We start from the raw sequence: 17,548 nt of genomic DNA on the forward strand, positions 1-17,548 counted from the left end.
GAGGAATTCAGTAACAAAGATACAGGAAAGCTGAGAATCCCTATTCTCACAAAGAAATAAAACTAGTCAAGAAAATGTCTAATAAAGCCTGAAGTGAGTTTGACCACTGCTAACTAAAAAGCAAAATGAAATAAAACAAAAACCCATCCTATAAGGTTAATCTGTTTGATATTTATGAAAATATGGATTTTTGTGACATTCTATTCATACAGCCTTTAAAGTTGTTGCAATCATCTCTGGTAACAAACAGCCTACAAAAACAAAAATTCTGTAGGAAAAGAAAAGCTAGTCATGTAGAAGTTTCTTTTTTTATGAGAATGACTCCTTTAAATCAAAGGAAAAGGGGCGCCTGGGTGGCACAGCGGTTAAGCGTCTGCCTTCAGCTCAGGGCGTGATCCCGGCGTTATGGGATCGAGCCCCACATCAGGCTCCTCCGCTATGAGCCTGCTTCTTCCTCTCCCACTCCCCCTGCTTGTGTTCCCTCTCTCGCTGGCTGTCTCTATCTCTGTCAAATAAATAAAATCTTTGGAAAAAAAAAAAAATCAAAGGAAAAGACTGGTATGAATCTATCACTATTAGATTAGACAAGGAAAAAACATACAGATACTCAACCTAGGAGTTCAAAACTTATCTAATCTAAAGCAAAACCTTTAACATGTTAAAACAAAACAAAAACTATCATTTTACTTTGTCTCACAATAAATAAGCCTATTGAGAAAAACTATCAATTTTTCCCCCCAAATAATCTCTAAAAACAGGAAAGGGGGTCTTGCCTGTCAAACGCTATTTGCCACACATTTTCAGTCAAACCGACATAATGGAAATTAGATATGGAAACAACACACAAGCACTACAAAAGTGCAAGTTTAAAAAAAAGAAAAAAAGTTACTTGCAATTAATAAGGCAACCTCCAAATTGGTTTAGTTTTAACCTCCTGCCACCTGCTCCTATGACCGTGGTTATTTTACCTATCCTACTCCTTCCCAAAGCACCCGTCCTTCTCTGCATGAAGATTTATTACAAGGAAAACCCGTATGTCATCACTCAAAACTATTCAGCAACACTCAAAGGGGAAATATACAGTTAAGAGTATCAGTGAAATTGATGCATTCAAAACCTAACCCATAACTCTGAGAAAATAATACCTTTACCAGAAGTAGATATTTTAATGTAGCCCCATCTCTCCACAGGTAGCACTGGTATTAAAGGAGAAGATGTCTACAGGAATGAACCTCCCACAGAGTAACAGAAGAGTCGCCTTTTGTTTTGTTTTATACAAAATAAAAGGCTAGAAATATAGAAAGTCAAACTCTCTTAAAATTCTCCTGTGATCTTACTAAAATTAAAATTATGATAGGCCTCATGCATGCTGAAAGCCAAATCTGTTTTCTCGTTAGTGAAACGTTTCCTACATATTCCATAAAACCGCCACAGCATTTTACTATACTAATTCCTATTTTTAGTTCAGATTCCAAAAGTTACCGATGCTATTTAAACCATAATAAAATGTGTATCTTTTAATACACAAAAGCCTTAAAACAAATTATTGCCTTTCAAGCTTAAGCACCTTCTATTTCTGCTTAGATTTATATTACTTAAAATCAAGAAGAAAAATCAACTAAGATTGCAAACCGATTAGTATCTAAAATCAAACAGAACTTAAATTTTCTCCCCAAATTAGAAACATATAAAACAAGGAGTTTGGCATTAAAGTACACAACATGTGGGTTCTGTGAGTAACCAGAACCAGTGAAGACTTCCACATCTGTAAAATGAAACTGGCCAAAGCAAATGAATATTGTGTGTCTAATGTCCTCTATAGAGTTAACTCGAGAGTTGGGTGTGGCATCACCAGGGCATAAGGCGTTCAAACAGTTCTATAACATATTAGCATAAAACAGCAGTATTGGCAGCTAAAAATATTGACAAATGATTAAGACCCTAACCAGGATAAACTACATAATCTGTGGACTCCAGTGCAAAATGAAAGTAGAGGGTCCCCTTGTTCAAAAATTTAAGAATTTCAAGGGAGAACGGTTAAAACTGCACAGGTTATATGACCATAAAGCAGTTCTGCTTCCAACCAAGTACTCATGCTTAAAAACAAAACAAAACCTCAAATGTGGTAGCTTAACGTGATTATTGGCCTTCCAGCTGAATATCCAAAGAATAAGAAAGAGCTGGAGTATACGCCCATGGGCTGGTTTTCCACAGGGTAGCATACCACGCAGGCCCCATACCACCTCACCCATACAGCCCCAATGCCATCAATAAATAAATAAATAAGTAAATAACCTGACAGGGATAAGTACCATGGATCTCTAGCCTCCCTTATTTCCAAATAAACATTATTGGTGACAATAGTGGCAAAAAGAATGTGTTATGGTGGCTTTAGTAAGACTTCAAATGAGAGCTAAAGAATTGACCCTACCATGCAGACCGATCTATCAAAAAGGTAAACAGTAAAGTCAGTCTAAAAAAAGATGCTATTTTGGCATATCCAGTCCTTTGGGGAAAAAAGAACATGAAGAGTAATGTACCACTGTGGTGTTCTTGTGTCATGCTAACACCTGAAAAGTACCCTAGGTTTAAAAAAAATTTGTTTTTTCCCCATCAAAGAAAGGTTGATCCCAGTTTAGAAGTCGGGGAATTCTGGATGGTTTGTTGTGTCCTTAAAGAAAATCTGGAACTTGCTTCTAGAATAAAATCAAGAAGGGGGGGGGATGGAAAGGAATATTTTTAAAAATTATAATGTCAACCAGAAAAGCATAGAAGGCTAGAATGGCTAGAAGTGGTAACAAGGATTCAGCCAGGAACATCTGTCTGTATACAAAAATCTAAAAGGGTGGATTAAGGAATGAGGTAGTAGAAATGTCACTTAGGGGGCACCTGGGTGGCTCAGTCGTTAAGCGTCTGCCTCTGGCTCAGGGCGTGATCCCGGCGTTCTGGGATGGAGCCCCACATCGGGCTCCCCTGCTGGGAGCCTGCTTCTTCCTCTCCCACTCCCCCCTGCTTGTGTTCCCTCTCTCGCTGGCTGTTTCTCTGTCAAATAAATAAAAAATCTTAAAAAAAAAAAAAAAAAAAAAAAAGAAATGTCACTTAGAGCACTGCTGTTCCATATCTCACCAGGAGATAGATCAAAACAAAAAGTGCAAAACCCAGGAAGAGAAGGACCTTGTTTCTCTGGTGAAGAAGCATTAACCAGAACCAACCAACCAACCCTGCCCACCTGTCCCCCAAAAAAACAAAAACAGAACTCTTAACTCACGCATTCTTAGCCTAGAAAATAAGGTCCAGTAGTAAATAACAGGCCTGGCCTACACTTACCAGTTTGGGGGTACCTGTTTTATTCCAGGAGCTTACCCTAAAACTAAAATTCTCTTCAACCGCAGGAACAGTGTCCACAGCTTAAAAGAGCTGACCTGATTCCTAAGAACAAACACTACACATTGAAGGAAACACCTAGAGAAAATGGGGGGCCTTAAATGCCTCACGCTGTCTTTGAAGGGTAAATAAAAAACCTCATTTCCCGAAAGGTGGCAGCACCAAGTTACCCAAATAGGCAATAAGGGGCCAGTTTGATCACACAAACACAAAAACATTCTCTCAACAACAACAAAAAAAGCAGAGAAATCACATCAAACTGGTTGGAATGTTTCTTCATAATTTAATTTTTCCTACCCCACCCCAGGCATTACTTTCCAGACAGGTTTTCTTCTTGCCCTTTCCCTTTCCTCCCCCATTTCCAAAGGAACTTTCTCTAAGTATGCACACACACACCCCCACCTGAGCAGTATTAAATCATCATTCCTACAAACCTCTCATAAAGAATAACCCAAAAAAAAATGCAGTAATGTTCCAGTCCATCCAGTGAAACAGTCACCATTTCTAGACCCAAAGGTCTAGATACGAAAGTAGATCCAGGAAAGCTTGTCTACCCGCTCACCAAAATGGAGACTCCAGGTCAGCTTCCACAAGAAAGAGCGAGCTTAGCACAAACGAAAAATTCAAAGGACTCTGGGGAAACGGTTCTTGAGAAGATTCTCTTCAAGGGCAACTAACCAGTAATTCAAACTGATTTTTTAAGGAGATGGGGAAATCACGCCCCAACTGGTATTTGAGTGGTTTTAAATGGACTTATTTGTCATAAGTTCGGGGCTGAGATACATTTTAATGAAGACAGAATTATTACGGGTAGGTCCACCAAAAAAATTAAGTTTCGAAAAACTCTTTGTCCTTGATGGAGGTATATTCACTTAGCATTGCTAAGCACCATTCTTTGGGGAGGGAATGAAAGAGAATAGATAACTGGGAACAAGTCCTCCTTTCTCACATTCTGAGAAAATGTAGGGAGAAGACAGGAGATGAAATTTTCATCATAAAGATGATCTTTTTAAACGCACACTATTTTAAATGACCATCTGGACAGCTACAACTCCGTGCTCACATCTAGAGACAAGGTTTTGCGCCCCGGCCCTCCAGGATAACAACTAGGCTTTTAAAGCAGCGCTGTGGAAAGACTGCCTGCTGCTCATTGTCAGGACCACTGGAGGAGCACCTGCTGGTGAACCGATGTTGGACCCGCGAGACCACCAATCAGACCAGTGCACGCACACTGGTCCGTGCACGGGGGCCGCAACTGGCCGGCACTCCCGGCCGAGCTGAAGGCACAGCTGCCGCAACCTACCCGAGCGAGCCAAACCCCGGAGTCCGGCTCGCCCGGCGGCCCGCCCGGCGATTCCCGCCCAGCGCGCTGCTCGCGCGCAAACCCAGGATGCCACCGCGAGCTGCGACCTCGCGCGGCTGCGCCCGGCCTCACCTAATACCGCGCAAGAGAGCGAGCGGCCCGGGGGATCCTCGCTGCTCTGCCCTGGCCACCCCCAGTCCCATGCCACCTCCGCACACTGCGTGGCCGCCCCAAGTCTCCAGACGCCCCAGGAGCTCCAAGGACCACGCGCGAGGAGGCGCCGTACCAAGTGGGCATGCCACCAGGCACCATCCGACTGGAGAACCCAGTGCACACAGCCTCCCACAGGCGGGGCTGCCAGTCCGCCACAGGAATGCTGCCCTTTTTCTAGAAAAGCCCCCTCCCCCCACTTTCCCCCCAAAGCACTCACCTGCGTCTCGGCGCAGTTCTCCTCGCGCTACACGCGGCCGTACCCGGGCACGTCCAGGCCTGAGCACGCTGCCTGGCGCGACTGGCCCCGCTCGGCTCCCGCCGCCCCCAACCAGCTTGTGCCCACAGGAGGGGCGGTGCCACCTCCCGAAGCGCCCAATTCCCTCTACTCCCGCCGCAAGAAGCCGAGCTCTAGGAACTTCGCGTGCACAACCTCCGCCACCCCCACCGGCGTTCCCGCCCGAGGCCGGACTAGGGCTCCCACCAAGCGGAGGCCGGACTCCGCTCGGCGCCGCGGCGCCGCGCACAGCCCTTAGCCTCGGCGTCCAAAACAGACCCGAGGCCAGGCGCCGCGTGCCCGCCCTCCCCGCCCCCACTCCCACACCCCCCCCCCCCCGCCCCCGCACTTGCCTGCTACGACTCGGAGCTGCAGCTACTACGGCTCGCGCCGCCAGCCGTCAGCACAGCCGCGGAGGAGTCGCTCCGGGCGGGCTCCGCGGAGAGGCGGTGGCGGCGGCGGCGTCCCCAGTCCTGGCGGAGGCGGGAAGGCAGACTGGAACCCGGCGAAACCCCCGCCCTACCCGCGTCGCGCCGGCGACCGGCCTCCTCACCCGGCCGGCAGCTGCCTCAGTGACGCCCAGGCGCCGCGGTCCCGCTGTTTGTAGCGGGGCGGGGAGGAGGGGCTTGCTTGGAAGAGCGCCAGGAGGCGGGGCCGGCGGCGAGTTAGCGGCGCCGAGACTGCCGCCGCCGGCGCGTGCCCTGCCCGGCCGCCCGGGGGTCGGTGCCTGCGAGAAGACGCCCGGCTGCGGCCGCTCCGCTCGGTCCCTCCCGTCTTCCGATTCAGAGCAAGCTCTGGGACCAGGTTCCCCTGGCAGCACGGAGAGCGTCGCGCGCCCAGAGGCGGTAGATTCCCGGTGCAAGTTTGCAAACCCCGAGGTTCCAGGCGCTAACGCGGAGCCAGAGCGACTCGCGCGGGGGTTACTTTGATGTATATGTGTATCAGATATATACACATACATACATACATACATACATACACATATACTGCAAGCAGAGTTAAAAGGCTCTTTTTTCCCCCTACTTCACAGCCGAAGCGTCCTGTCCCTTAGCGGAAAACTAAAGGCTTAGCCCTGGCTGCCCCTCTCTGCCTCTCTAGATGGAATCTGACGTTCAAATAAGCCCGAGTACCTGTGCGGGGTGCTATACTCTGCTTCAAACGCAAAGTAGGAAATCCTGCACTCGACTATACAAGAGCCTGCCGCTCGCCGCATCCCTCCAACGCCCCCCACGTTAGCCCCGAAATGGCCAACTCTTCACCGAGGGGGCGTCACATCGCTGCTTAGCCTTGGCCCGCCCCCACGCCCTGCTCAATCGCCTTTCCCCAGAAAAACCTGTGCCTGTCCTCAGACTCAGCCCCGCGACTGGGAGTCAAAACCGACCCCGAGCCACGCGGTGGGAGCACGTTTTTACACCTGCTCAGCCGCTTAATTACGAGAGCACCTGTCGTGTTGTTGTGGTTGCTTTCATTGCAAAGGCTTCTGTTTTAATCCTTCCCCCTTAAAACCTGAACTTAAAATATCACCTGTCATACCTACCTGAAATCGCAGAAGGTAAGAGAAAGGAACTGAGCAGTGGGCGACCGAATCGCCGCAAGAACGTGACCGAGGTTACAGCTTCAAGGGCATGATGCGGGTTTGATGCAGCAAGGTCCGCTAAGGGCGCCCAGCGCTCCCCGCCCCCACGCGACGGGCGGGGCGGGGTTGGGGGGGACAGAATGGAGGAAGGACTTCTTTCACCCAGGGCGGGGGTGGAGGAGACAAAATTGCCCTCTTGGGCGAAGTCAAATCAGGGGTAGTGAAGTAACGGGTTTAACCAAAATCGAAATGGAGACAGTTCATCCCTCAATTTAGGGGACCCAGACTGAGGACACCAGAAATAGCTAATTGATTCTATATCAGCATTTCTGTTGTCACCCCAAATCCGATTAGCAATTAAATGACCTTAATTGACTTTGTACGGGGTTACTGGGAAAACTGCTCAAAGCGCCTGCGCCTCTTTGACCTCCCTCTAAACAGTTAATTATAATATTCCCATCCCAGGCAGGCAGGATTGCTAAAAATGCCTGCTTTCAAACGTTAGGCAAAAATGGGCCTACCACATTTGCCAATCCAAGCCTAAAACTCTTAGAATGCCCTACGCCCTACTTCCTGAAGCTGACTTCTTGAAGTTATGGGAGACCTCTCTACAGAGTTCCCCAAGTCTTCCAATCCCCTTCGACCTGCAAACGTTGCGTTTTTCGTGAACTCCAGAACAGGTTAAAACGGGGTGCCTAAGCACTTGGTTAAAAGAGGAAAGAAGAACCCAGGAGTGAGTGGTGTAAGACAGACAGACTCAGGGAATGACAATAATAACTGAGAGATAGTTACTTTTTTAAATCCTCCAAAAAGCGACTTTTAAACAATCAACATTTTCCTGTTTTGCTGACTTATTTGTTCAGATTCTGACAAACCTTTCAGATGTCCCATTTAAGAAGCCATTTTACGAAGGAAGTCTTACAGGCCCAAACAGCTTTTCCACTCTACCACCCCTAAAACATGCACACTTTTTTCTTGACCTTTAGGAACTTATTTCCAATTAGAAAAACAATTTATTCGGTTACTACTGTCTGCTCTGTACTCTCCACCGCCCCCACCCCACTTTAAGCTTGCACTTTATAGGCTGCAGTGTAGGCCTAAGAAATAAACCATCTCCATCTCCCTCCTATTCCCAACATCCAGAAGATGGGTATATATACATATAAACAGAGATTTGGGGAAAGGCTAAAGGTTTAGAATCCTAACCAACAAGAGTGTTTGTATGTGAGTGGGGGAGGGGAAAGAACCTTGCATTTCGGGGAGAAAGTAAGAGACATTCTTCCCATCCCAGCAGTGTTAAGAGTAAATACTAAATGGTTGACTATTTCTCTCACTCTGGCCACAATAAAGCCAGATCTGCAGCTGGCAATTACAAGAGAAAATATCAAGTCTCGACATCAGTTTCGCTAACCCGTACTTGAAAATGGCAAACGGGGAACGTATCCAACCTCCAATTTGCCACAGTTGTATAGCTCTCATATTATTCTTTACAGACGTGAAATAGGTGGGTACGTAGCAACGTGCTGGGCATAAATTAAGCAACAATGGCCACGCGAAGTCCTATTCGGCGCGGAGCTCCCGTGCAGGGCACTGCCACCTTGCTATCCCCAGACCCCACCGCCCCGGAGATGGCAGAGTCGAGTCTGGAGGCTGGCCGCCAAGTTGGCTTTTAGACCCGAGAGGGTGGGTGGGGTAGAGAACAGGGAGAAATTAACAACCCCGACCGGTTTTGTACCTTTTCCCCATTCTCTCCATCTCAAGCACCACACCGGCGCTCTCACGCACACTCACCCACACCCCCTCGTGCCAATAATTTAAACTTCTCTTAGGCAAAGGCAGCACCTCGTTCACCGCCACCACCACCCTCTGGGTCCTCCCCGCCCAGCGAACACCCTCCCCCTTTTCCACATCTACCCTGATTTCTCTTTTTCCGCAGTAGAAAGACAGCTGGTTTCTCCCTAACCCTGAGAAATCACAAAAGTTAAAATGAAACATGTGTCTGCCCAGCGTCTCACCCCCAACCATCTTTCTCCCGGCGTCAGTTTAACAATAGCTATGGGGGGGGGGGGGAAGAAAGGGGGTGAGGGCAACGTAGCCGAGTTGGCTCCTGGGGTGACTGTGAATCCTCGCGGCTGCGAAGGGGTTCCCCTTCGCCCGGAAGCCGAAGTCAGCCGCGTAGGACCAAGGACAGGGCTTGGAATCCAGTTCCCAGTGCCCAGCACAGCAAGGCAGCAGCAGCCGCCACTCCACAGACACAGCTCCAAGGATCTTATTTACGCTTTTCTGAACAAAGGGAATCTCATATCCGGTACAGGCTTAAGAATTCGGCCCTAAATTGGCTACCTTCTTTTAAAAAGAATCACGGTAACTGGCAACCATGAATTAGAGCCCGCACACCTAGCAATGATGAGTTCTGACAGCTTCTACCCACCCTAGCCCCAGCCCAGCCCTAGCCCTCAGGCGGCATGTACTTTTTCAGTCAACTACAACTAGCAGCCTGGTGCATTTAAATTCCATCTGGCAATCCCATCTCCCCAGCACATGTTATCTGGTTAATGCAATTAAGTGTGGGGTTTTCGCTGGTCTAATCTGCAAGTCCGGGCTTCTGATTCCCCTCAATGGTATTAAAGCCTCTCCAGCCCTTCGGTGGTTGTGCCAAAGTAGAGGCATGCATCCCTCAAAATCCAAGTTATCCCTCTCTTCCCACGAAATGAACTTCCAACCTCAATCCCGTAGCTCACTCAACACCTAGACTCCCATTGTACCCCTGCTCTACTCTAGCCACATTTACCACTTAAGTTTATGCCATTGACATTTACGAAAATTCAGTACGTCAAGCATGCGTCCCCTGTCTTTAAGTCTAGCTCTCTAGAATTAAAAAGCAGAGCAGTAGCTTTGAAATGAGACAAACATGTGCAATTAACTTCATATTCTGTATTCCGCTCACTTACAGGTTTTCTGGGTTTGCCAGCGCATCGCTGCAACTAATGATTAAAGAAACCAAACCGAAACTTACCTTTCTCCCTTAAGGTTTTTGTGTATGTGTGTTTTTAAAGTAACGGTGCAGTTCTCCCAATAAGGATGAGCAAGAAGCTGCTGGATAGTTCTCTTAAGACAGCACGAAACCTAAACTGTGCTCGGCTTAAAAGAAGCAAATAAAAAGAAATGCTTTCGACCCCAAAGTCCAACGCTAAAAGAAATGGCGAAAAAAAAATATGAAAGGGGAGGGGAAACTTAAAAAAGAGAGTTTAAAAAGACGGAGAGACTATCCTCCTACTGCCGTTCAACTAAACAAAAAGGGGCAAGAAAAACAAACGAAGGAACAAAGAAAAGAGGCGAAAGAACGTTTTTTCAAAAAGACGATGTCTTTCTCCTTGTTGCTTTTTAGTAGGTCGCTACAGGAGTAAGCTGCTGCATCTCTAACTGAGAACAGAAATAAGGGGGGAGGACGTCTTAAAAGGGAGGTGGACTGGACCACAGATTTATAGCACCGTATCACCAACCCCTTCTCTGCCTCCGCACTGCCGTGTGTGCAGCTGCTCTGCCAGGCTCCTATCCCGGGCAGCACGCGCGGAAGTATACGCCGAGTGGCGCCACAACGTAACTTGCTCATCTCCCCAGGACTCTGATTGGTCTAGATGCTTCCATTGCGGCCGCCCGGGCGAGCATGCTTGATCTGATTGGCTAGAAGCTTGTGTCACTCTCAAGAGCTCAATGGAGTCCCGTTTCAAGGTAAGTTGTGCGGGAAGGTACACACTTAACACAGGCGGCGAAGGGAAATGCAAGAAGCAAAAAGAGATGGAAAGAGCAACGTGGGAGGGTTGGAACTGTAGTATCAGAGTTTGCGATATGGCATGATCTTCTTTCCTCTTAAATCTTTCTGCTTCCGAAAGACTCATTTTCCTTGCCATCACTGCCGCATCTATGGCACGTTTCTTTATAACATTAAACTCTGTCCGGTATGTATGAGTCATTGAGAGCTCCCTCTCTTTGATCTGAGTGAAAGGGATGAAAGTACATCCATTACTTGCCCGCATGCCTTTTTCGATTTGTGTTCCAGTATTCTGTATTAGATATTAAGCAATTTTATGTCTTTCTCTACTTTAATATATGCATATTGCAACTCTCTTGTTTATTTTTTAAAGCATCCTTTTAGGATAAGAATGAATTCAGAAATGCTTTCAATAAAGCTGAATTTTGAATTAGCTTTCATTTCATGTTAGGAAAGTGTAGGATAAACATCCTGTCAGGAAAAGAGGTACTGAACAGAGCTAAGGTCCTTTACTCTGAGGTATATGGTGACTCAAAAAGAGCATCTGTATATAAAATTAGAACAAGCCACTCCTCTGTACTTGCTGGCGGTACAGTTCTTGGACCACACATGTATTGCTGACAGTAAAGATTAGTCGAATCTTTATCTGGGTTCTTTCTCTGAGGATTTAGAAAGTTTAACCAGAAGACCAAGTGCTGTCAATGCTTCTGCTTTATAGATGAAGACTACTTTATTAAATACCATATTTTAATAACATTCAAGAGACTGAAGTATAGCTTTGTGCATGGTATTTATTTCTTCCTACAAGTGAAAGCGTGGTCCTCAGGATTGACTTGATGTATAAATAGAGACAACATTAACTTGACCTAGGTTCTTTTTCAGCCTGAATTTCTTCTTTTAATCTTGACAGTGCCAACTTCCTAGATAGTACTTATGTTTCTTACACAATGTAACGTATCTTCTCTAGATGCTCATGCCTATCTAAAAGGAATTCCTTTACCTGTTTACTACTAGTGGCTATCTTTGAAAACAGAAAAAGGAGGTACAGGTAAGAGAGACTGCAGGAAGGTGGAGTGGGATGGAGGGAAAGGGACAGATAGTCACAAAGCAAAATGACTACAAAGTGAGGGGTGAAGTGATTCAGAGTTCCTTGAGAATGTCCTTGAGTGTGGATAAATGATTAATGGCAAAGAACAGAAGACCTGTTTATCTCCCGTACAGCCGTATAATATGTTCAAGTTCTATTACTTTGCATGACAATAATGGGGGGGGGTTGGGAAAGGAGGCCTGAATCTATATGTTATCTTATAATTAGCATTGTTATCTTATAATTTATAATTACCATGTCCTAATCCCTAGCCCCACTTTTTATATAACAACAAGACTGGGGTCCTAATTTCAACTTAAATCTATTCTCTAGACCTGGGTGGAACTCATGGGAAGAAGAAAGAAAAGGAGCTTGAGGAAATGGAGTGAAGGGGCTGAGGGAAGGACAAGTCAAGGGAAAAGACAGAAAGACTCCACTTCACCTAAAATAGATTAATCACTGTATGAATAAACAGTTGAAGATTGTGTTTGTTATCATCTTCCTTCAATCCCTCCCCTCATCCCCAGGTCAGTATAAAGAAATAACTCTTAAAGTAATAAATACAATTTAAATAAAAATATAATACTGTTTACGCAGACTTATTTATGAAGTGAATTGTCTTTTCTCCTTGTTAACATGCTCTTAATATTGAATTAATTGCATGTATTCATGTAATATTCTCAGCACTCTGTAGAAAATCTTTACCATTAACTTACAACTACATAAGTATCATCTAATTGGGTGGAAACTAATACTTCGTTTTATTTTTAGATGTGTGTTTGTTTCCACAAGAATTTGCAGATTACAATGGTATACTTTCCTAAAGGGGGAGGGTAGATAAGGAAAGCTGGGTGTGGTGTGGAGTGATGAAAATCTAGCTTGTGTGTTATATAGTTAAAGAAATTATTTGGAAAATAGTGAACTTATCCATTCAAACGCAAAATGCTAAATTCTGTGGATTGGGTATATATGCTTTCTTTAGTTTGGGCAGAGGAGCAAATGTTTTTCAAAATGTTGTCATCTTCAACATGTTGTTTTTTCTATATAGGTAAAATGGACTTAAGATTGAAAATATCTTAAAAAACTAGTTTACTTCCTCAATAAAACAGACATTTTTAAATTTAAAAACATTTAAATGGATACATATATCTTACGTAATGTGTATTTATCCAACTTTTAAAAATAAAAACTGAATACAGCCTATTTAAAATAAGTGATATCTGGATGTAGATTTCACTTTGAAATTCATGTTGTCACAGCCTGAAATACTAACATAATCTAGCTTGCAGTTAATAAAGACTATGTGTAAACATCACACTCCATATTAAGGAACTGTAATCAACCCCTCTTCACCCATAGTTAGGTAAAGAATTATCCACAGCATCTGAACTTGCACTAGAAATGCCATTTAAAAGACATCTGAGTTATGATTGTCATCGTAGCTCTGATATTTTCAAAGTCCTTGGCATTATTTTAAACTGCAGCACAGAATGGATAGATTTGGGGGTCACTCACTGAAAGTTTGGAGAAAAAGTCTGATGTGGAGAAAGTTGCAAAAAGAATAGTTCTCAAAGCTGAAAAATAATGAATTCAGTAGATTATTTTGCTACAGTTTATAAAGCAACACTCATTCGCAGGAATACTCATAAGCTATTGTGGTCAATATCTTTTAGAATAAATAACTCCCTTACACTAGTTGAGGGGGGTGTGATTTTAGCATTTTATGATAAAGGACACTATAAACTACTATTGTGACTTTTTTAAGTAAATAAAGCAGTTAAGCTGTTTAGGTGAGTTTACAATGTGTGGCTTAGGGCACTAGTTCCAAACATTATACTCTCTCAGAAGAATAAAAATATTCTGTGTGAGTTTGTTGGACAGTTTGGGGTGGGGGTGGGGGTGGGGGTGGGGTCTGTGGTTCAAAATGTTGGAAATGTGACAGTTTAATGCCTGCGTGAGAAATATAGATATTACACAGCTTGGTGATTACTCTTTTATTTGTTCTACCTAAAGGAGGATGTCAACTTTCCTTCTACAATTTAGAAAACAGAAAAAAAGTTCTCGAGAAAATTGACACCAATACTGAGTTTAGAGCGTGGCTACCGGGCAAGAGAATGAGGCAGAAATTAGCACCATGGACAGAGACGAGCCGATCCAAAATAAAGGTTTGCAAAGCCTGTCAGTGTTTTCTGTCCCTCCCAAGTAAGACACGGAAACTGCAATTCTTGGGAACGTTTCATTCCACAGACTTTAAGGAAGAGGCTGTCCCACTTCACAGAAACACGTTTATTTTTAATTAGGCTGGCTTTTGCTAGGACTTGGCCTTGGTGACAAACCGTCAGGAGGGTTAGAGCCCCGAACTCTGGGCACACCCTCCACTGAACTCTTTTCACACACTCCCTTGCCCTGGTGAGCCTGCCTTTCATTAAAGTGTTCGTGCAAAATAAATGAAAATCCAGGTAGTCATCGGAAAGTCTGCTAAACCTACTCCAGAGTTCTTAATCCTCAAAATTCCCAGCGGGAATCGCAACAAAAAAAACGCTTACCCGTTCCCCCTTGCTCCCCCCACCCCCAGTTCCTCCCCGGCTCCATCCACCTACTGGCAAAGGGGCAAAGTCTTTTATCCGAAGATAAGTGACCTCCTAGACTATTTTGCAAAGGACCCTTTATATTGCAAACACTTTCCATCAGGGACAGTGCCAGAAGCGGCAGTGAGCAGGATCACAAACATCCTTCACTTTCTCTTTATATTTTGCTTTAAACTCCTGTTCGAGAGAAAAAAAAAAAAAAAAACTGCAAAGAGAGTAGACTCAGGGAGAATTCCCCTAAAACCTTAGGTTACTGCTCACATTTAAAGACATGTGAATTGTTTATTTAAGTGTTTAAAATTTTTTAAATGTAATGTAGTGTCGCGGTAAATCTTTTGAGACCAGCTTAGAGTGTTCTCCCCCACCTCCCACCTTTTTTTTCCCCTGGGCAAAATTTGTATGAAGTTCATTCTCCTTTAAGTGATTTGACTGCAGATATTCAGATTCAGACTAAGATCTGTTGCACGTGCCCCAGAGTGTCTCGGAAAATATATTTGCAGCCTGGGATCGACGATCATTTATGTAAAGCTTCCCACAAATGTCCTCAGATTTCTTTTCCTCCCCTCTTTTACACAGTGGCAACTTTTAGCAGGATAAACTCACGTCTTTGCTGAGCATGCAAAGGGAGAGCTGGGCGACCAGGCAAGGGTGAGGTAAGAAAAACTGGAGGTGAGAAAAGGCAAATCAGAGCTTTGTGTCCGTTTCTTTCAGGGATGCTAACAGCTTTCTCTAAGCTTCCTCCTGGAGCCGATACATCTCATGCAAAATTAATACAAGTAATTAAAAATAGCAGTTTTCCAAAGTTAAAGGAAACCATCTGTCTCAGCTGGTGGCAATCAGTCTTTTGGCCGGCCCCTTTACCGGGACCTGGGAAGAAACGGTTTTTCTGCTTCCGATGCTCGGAGGCTCTTTCTTATATTGAAGATTTATGTTTCCACTTGTGTGCGATGCACGTCTAATTTGAAATAATACAGCCGGGCCGAGCGACCAGTCAATCAGAGCTATCAACTGCTCAGGGTACGCAGCCCTGCCCCCACCTCCCACCGGTCTCTAACCCTCCTTCCCTCCACTATTTCCTACCGTCCACCCTCCCCCTCCTCATTCCTCCCTCCTCTGCTCTCTCACACACTCGCACTTTCCCCCCACGTGTGTTCAGATCAGACCCTTGCCCCATAGAGCAAGTGACCGCACCGGGGCACGGTGACAAAGGCGGAGTTTGTATCAGAAGAAGACTGAGGCCCGGGGAGACACGGCGGCTAGAGAAACAGCTGTCTTATCAGCCCGCTGCAGAGATGGAGATGGCTCGAGAGGTCCTCAACAGATAATCACTTGAATAGGTTTGCAATGCGCCAAACTTCACGCTTGATAAGGCCAACCCAATGTAGAGAGCAGCCCGGATCCTGCTCCATTCTGTTTTATCTGAGCTGTAAATTAAGAAATTGAAATTCAGGTGGCAGAGGCAGCAGTCTGCTGATAGACCGCTAAAGTAAACTGTCATTAAAATGCTTGCGGCAGGCAGAGAGGGGGCGCCTGGAATGGGATATTGTTTTGTTTTGTTTTTTAAGGGGGGGGGGGATAGGGGAGCTGTGAGAGAAAAAGCCCACCGGTTTTATTATCTGGGGAGGGTAAACTGAGGAGGACTAGTAAAGGGACACAGCATCTCGATCATGATTCCTAGTCGTAGCTACCCTGCATAAACAATCTCAAAAGTATAAAGTTGTGGGAAGTTTGGTGAAATAAAAAGTAAGGAACAACTGAAAGCAATCTGATAGAAAATAGAAATCTGTCTTTATCAGAACACGGGGCAAAGGAAGCTCTCTGACTACAGTATTAGAAACTGATTCTAATGCAATCTAAACTTTTCCTTTTATTTTGAGAAAAGCAGATCAACTGGACAGAGGAGTTACCATAAACTGAGGTTAACTTGACCTTTTGTTGATGTGATCGAGCCACCAGAGATGCCAGGGTAATTTTTAGAATAGCCTAAGAAATTATCGACCACAGAAGAGCTTACCCACTTACAGGAATAAGAGATATATTTCACCCCTTTCCCCTTTACTCAGATAATTACTAGGGGGTAATTCAGGGAACTAAAAAAATTCCATGTGTGTATTTTGACACCACATGGTTCTTACAGCACACTTTATACCTACACTCGTATGTCTGCTTTTGTGGATAGCAGGAAATTCTATGATAATTTGACTAAATGTTTCACGAAAGTTTAAAATGTATAATGACCAGAATATAACCAGTGACCTTGGTGTCTTGATTCACTAATGACTTTGCACTGTACCTTGTTCTTTCTGTCATTGAGTGGATTGTAAATTCACTGGTGTGCATTTATGAGAGTGCATGACAGGATACATTTCATTTTCCACAACAGCATTTATATCTCAAGTTTTAGCAACATGTCTAAAAAGAACCTTCTGGTGATAACACATAGTTAATGCAGCTTTAGAAAATCAGTTTTTACTTTAACCCCAAAACTTTGGTCAACGCCAGGATACACTTAATTGATACTATTAAGGCTGCTTAAATCACAGTGGGAAGTAGAAGAATTAAACATGAATTTGTTAGGAAAAGTAGTGAGAAAAAAAATTTAAGGTGCAGGTATACATTTCAGTACTTATTAAACTATTTAGATACATTAAAAAACTATTATTTTAAACTTTGCACTTATCTGATTACTCATAGGGAGATGAGCAAATAAATACAAGTCAAGGAATCTCAACCACATTTCTTTTCAATTCTTTATGCAAAAATGCTTCATATCTTCCAACCCAGAAAACAGGTGGGTTTTTTTTTTTAATTCAAGTGTATGACGAATGAGTGCTGTAGGTATTCTTTAATGAGAGAGAAATTTATGTTTATTCAAGCTAACTTTTCCCTTCCATATCACCATTTTCAATAATGTTATATTGGTTTAAATAATGGCTGCTATGCAAGCATTTTAAGAAGTAGTCTTTAAAATTCCAGCCTTTCAGTCACGATTATCTTCAAATAATTGGACAATAAGATATTTTTCTGCTAGTTACAAATACTCTTAAATTTGAACTGCCAGCTTTAAGGAGCCTCTTAAGCTATGCTTATTTTTTTCTTAATTAAATTGAAAATATGCATACAATGGACAGTTAAAACTATTCTTTGCCAAGACAGGTAGGACTTTTTAAAGATACCTAAGGGTTAAAAGATGTACTCTCACCAAGTCCAAAATGTGAGAAAAAGATATTGTATAAATGTACATTATAATGTTTCAAAACTAAAAGATAATTTTAAAAAGAGAAAATTACACTATTGAACAGAAAAGTGTTTTAGCATGGATTATAAAAAAGGACTCCTAATTTTTGTCAC

At 44.0% G+C, this 17,548-nt stretch overlaps 1 protein-coding gene across 1 annotated transcript in view; it reads right to left on the reverse strand.

Moving 5' to 3' along the window:
• ELAVL2 (ELAV like RNA binding protein 2) overlaps positions 1 to 5,733 on the reverse strand; it is a 438,381-nt gene extending 432,648 nt beyond the window's left edge. The window contains exon 1 of the mRNA XM_057313493.1: positions 5,528 to 5,733. The gene's annotated coding sequence lies outside the window, so the exon portion shown is untranslated. The remainder of the gene's footprint in view (positions 1 to 5,527) is intronic.
• Positions 5,734 to 17,548: the final 11,815 nt, after the last annotated feature.

Source organism: Ursus arctos, unplaced genomic scaffold, assembly GCF_023065955.2.
Source record: "Ursus arctos isolate Adak ecotype North America unplaced genomic scaffold, UrsArc2.0 scaffold_18, whole genome shotgun sequence".
NCBI classification, from domain to species: domain Eukaryota; kingdom Metazoa; phylum Chordata; class Mammalia; order Carnivora; family Ursidae; genus Ursus; species Ursus arctos.